The sequence below is a fragment of the Pantherophis guttatus genome, chromosome 1 (assembly GCF_059756535.1).
Source record: "Pantherophis guttatus breed Tessera chromosome 1, ASM5975653v1, whole genome shotgun sequence".
Lineage (NCBI taxonomy): Eukaryota > Metazoa > Chordata > Lepidosauria > Squamata > Colubridae > Pantherophis > Pantherophis guttatus.
This window is the reverse complement of record NC_142063.1, coordinates 203,607,096-203,611,631: the sequence shown is the minus strand read 5'-3', so window position 1 is coordinate 203,611,631 and position 4,536 is coordinate 203,607,096.

The following is a 4,536-nucleotide window of genomic DNA, read 5'->3' as shown; positions in this document are numbered from 1 at the left end:
CACACTGAGAGTTAAACAATATTGCTGGATTGGAGCTCATCTGATTTGGTAATTTGGAGAAGCCAAAAATCTACAAGACATGATCGCCTGGGAAAATACAGAAAGGAGCAAGAGTATAAAGGAGACAAGACAGGAACAATTCTTTGAAAACATTTGCAAGGCCTATTGCTTCTTCTTTCTCTCCTTCCATCCCTTCCATCCAAGTCTAGACTGTCATAGGTAAAAGGGAAAACTTTCTTTTCTGTGAAATAAATCAGGAATATGCAAAGGCAATGCAGTTTGGGTTATGATGGCATTCTTCTCTTGAGGGTGGCTGACTGGCTCTTATTGTGTTGGGCTGATCAGAGAAGCTTAAGAATTCAAGATGTCCTTTAGGTCAGGGGGGGTCTCCAACCTTGGCAACTTAAAACCTGGACGACTTCAACTCCCAGAATTCCCCAGCCAGCTTTGATCCAGGCTTAAAGTTGCCAAGGTTAGAGACCCCTGCTTTAGGTCATGTGATCCACCTCAGATACTTTGCTTTCCAGTCTCTGCTTGAATGCACCTAGAGAAGGGAGTCTCCCACTCTCTAGGTAACTGGTTGCATTGTCAAATTGTTCTATTAGGCATGATTTGCTAATATATAATCAAAATCTGTTTTTCTGTAACTTGATTATCAGTCCATGCCATGTCTTTATGGATTGTGGATTCAAACTAGGGCATGTAAAACCTTTGCCAGACCTATCCTTGAATACTGCTCACCTGCCTGAAACCCTCACTGTGTTTCAGACATCAATACATTAGAGAGGGTCCAGAGATATTTTACTAGAAGAGTACTCAAATTTTCTGCTCAAAATAAAATTCCCTATACCACCAGGCTTGAAATTTTAGGTCTGGATAGCCTCGAACTACGCCGTCTACGTTCTGACTTAGTTCATAAGATTATTTACCAGAACGTCCTACCTGTAAATTATTTTATTTATTTGTTCAACTTGTAAATGAGTACTTTAATTTCAACCGTAATAACAGAAGGGCTATCAATAGATTCAAACTCAAAGTAATTCACTCTAATCTTGATTGTAGGAAATGTGACTTCTGCAATAGAGTAGTAAATGTCTGGAACACTCTAACTGATCCTGTTGTTAAGTCTCGCTAATCCCCATACCTTTTACCTTAAACTGTCTACTGTGGACCTTTCATGTTTTTTAAGAGATCCCTAAGGTGGTGTGTATAAGCGCACCAGCGTGCCTACCGTCCCTGTCCTACTGTCCCCATTTATATATAAAGTAATCATTCTGTGTGTTTATGGCTATGTTTTGCATATTTATATCCTTTTATTTGTGCCAATTTTTTTTTCATGTGTCCATGTCTAGGTTACTTGTTTCCTTGTACTTGTTGACAAATAAATAAAATAAAATAATAAAATTATGGCCTTCTGTGTAACAGCCCTTCAGCCATTTTTCCTCTGTCTTCCTAATTTTTTTTTCTTGTCAAGGTTAAACATGCCCATTCTTTCAAAACCATCTTGTAGGAATCTTGATTTCCCTAATTGGCTGCCCTTCTCTAGACTCATTCAGATTATTTTCTGACCAGGATCTAACCAGCATAAAATAGAATGAAACAACTACTTCCCATTTTGGAGAATTCATTGATAATAATATATGTACCCATTATCCATGGTTGTTATGGTCATATTTGGGCTATGTACAACTTTAAGCGCTTTGTTGTTTTTAATGTGGGATACAATTTTGGGGGGGTTGAAGAGGCACACTGGACTGAATAGATTAATTGCCTGGGGATTGGTATATAGACATTATGTTGAAGATGACGACTGGAGACAATGAATTATAAGCTGTCCAGAGTCACTTGGTTGAATTGGGCAGCTATAGAAACGGAATAAATAAAAATTAATAGTCCTCCATTTTCTTGTTTATAATTGTTTTATTATATTATAAAATGCAAGTAATACATTAAAGAATACAAATAGCTGGGTACCATGATATTTGTTTGTTCAATTTATTTGCTGCCTCTCTCACTGTATAGAGCTACTCTAGGTATTTTACAATAATAAAAAGGAAGAAATGGAAAGAGTATATACAAAAACAGAAATAAAATTATACAACAAAATAAACAAGGAAAAAGAAAATAACGATAACAAAAAGATGGATGGGAGAAGCACAGAGAGCAAGTCTGCCTTCAATTCAGCAGTCACCTCCATATTTATACAACATGAACTAAAATGGTTAACATTATAAAAATTACGCTTTAAAGGTTTTTCTTAAAGGTAAGAAAAACACTTAATGTCAATGTTAACTATAATTCTGAGATGTTAATCAACAAAAATTGCTTGAATTGTACAGTTTAAGTGTAGCATTGATAGATTATTTTATATATATTGAGTTTGGAGATTGCCCATCTCACTCACAGAATGACTGAATGGTGAAAATAAAAATCATATAAATATTGCATACCAACAGGAAGCAGTTAAAACAAGAATAAAACAATTAAAAGTTAAACATACTGAATTATTTTGTAGTATAGTAAGAATTTCTATCTTGTGCTTAATACTGAGGTCTTTACTGTATTATTATTTATTGTTCATGAAAACAAAATAAAAATAATAAAGCTGCTTGGTAAAATAGATAACTTTTCCATTCTTTATATTCCAACTGAGTTGCAGTATTTATAAACTTTTAAACCACCTTAGACAACATACTATAAGTGATAGTATTTGCCTTTCTGCATCACGCATTGTATATATGGAAGCCATTTTTATTTAAACTTCAGCGTGGATATATACTGTTAATTTTGCCACTGCTGTGTATTCAAGTTTAAGTTCCTAATCAGATATTGTCAATGTTGTATTTTATTTTCAATATTGGCGAAGTTTATTCTTACAACGCTGTAAATATGTATCTCAGTAAGTTGTAACATTTCTTGTTGATGTATTCTGGAATTTCACCTAGTTAAAAATGTGATTTCATTTCAAATTTCATTTCCAAATTCTCTAAATAGTGCCATGTATATCTTACCAACACTTTTGAGGTTTTTTAAATGTCTACTACCTATAGTAAAATGTTTGTTCTAATTCTAATTCCACGGCATTTCCAATGTTTATTATTGAATGATTTAACTATCTTGGAAATTGTTGCCAGAGTAAATTTTATGATTTTGATCCCTATTTCTTTCTGTTGTTGTGCTGTGACTATTCCTTTAAAGTTCTACATTCTTTTTATCATGATGTTTTTGTGCTCTGTCCACGAATACTACTTTATATATGTTCCTCTAACAAAGGATATTGGTTTTGTAGGAGCATTTCAAATGGTTTTTTTTTCTTACCGTCCCTTACTCATTCTTAAGATTAAAGTTTATGATTTGGGCAATTTATAAGTACACTAACTATGGTATATTCTGGCTCTCCCTAAGTCATTCTTGTTGTGTCTTTAATCTGTTCATGGAGTCTAGGTGAACCATTTCTGCATATTGATTACATTTTTTTATTCCTGTAATCAACATGGAAAGCATTAGAAGGAGAGGCTAACGGTGAAATTGTTGGGCTTTTATTTTTCCTTTGGAATTCTATGCTTTTGTCAGATTTGGCCTGATAAGATGTCCTTTCAGATTCTCATTTTTATTTATTTATTCAATTGGTTTGCTGCCCATCTTGCCACGAGGCGACTTTGGTCAGCCTACAAAGTTAAAAGCAGTAAAAACATTGTGTGTGTGTTTGTTTGTGTACAACAATAAAAATACAAGTTATGATTAAAAGATGGAGAGGGAGGGAGCAGGATGGATGGGGGAAGGTGGGGTCTACTATTGGTCCGTCAACCATCTTCCAGCGTGATACTCCCAAATTGGGACCCCAAGCCAACTGGTACAACCATATCTTCAGGCTCTTATGGAAGGTCAGGAGCGGGGGTGGGGGGGAGCAGATCTCACCCAAGGAGCAAGATGTTCCAAGGGGTTGGAGCCACAGCAGAGAAGCCTCTTTTCCTGGACCCCACCAGCTGGAATTCTTTGACTGACGGGATCTGCAGCATGCCTCCTCTGCCAGCACAGGTGGAACGGGCATGTCTTATTGGGGTGAAAACGATTCCTTTTGTACCATATCTGTGGAGTCCATTAGCTAAGCCAGCTTCTTCCAGCATTGATGTTCTACTGTTTGGAGTCCTCCAGCTTCTGAATTTTGGAGGAAAAGAAAGGAAAGGAATGGACACACCCAGGCATAAAAGTAGTTTATGCTCTGCTTTATATCAATAGCCCCCTAAGCCTTATCTTGATTTAGGATACTGTGCATTTGTACAGAATTAAAATACCAAAGCCATAGAAGGCTGGAATATATGCAGTGGCCTAAGCCTTGAGTCCCTGAAGGCTCTTTTGTAAGGCTTACAAGGGAAAATCTGATAATATCAAAAAGGAAAAAAGGATATATTATATCGGAAATTTATTCATCATGTTTGTTTACCATCTTTATCACCAATTTCTTGCGCATCTGACTTTTGTATTGAAACATGGTGGTCTTTAAAACTAAGCAAAGTTGAATCTGGTTAGTACTTA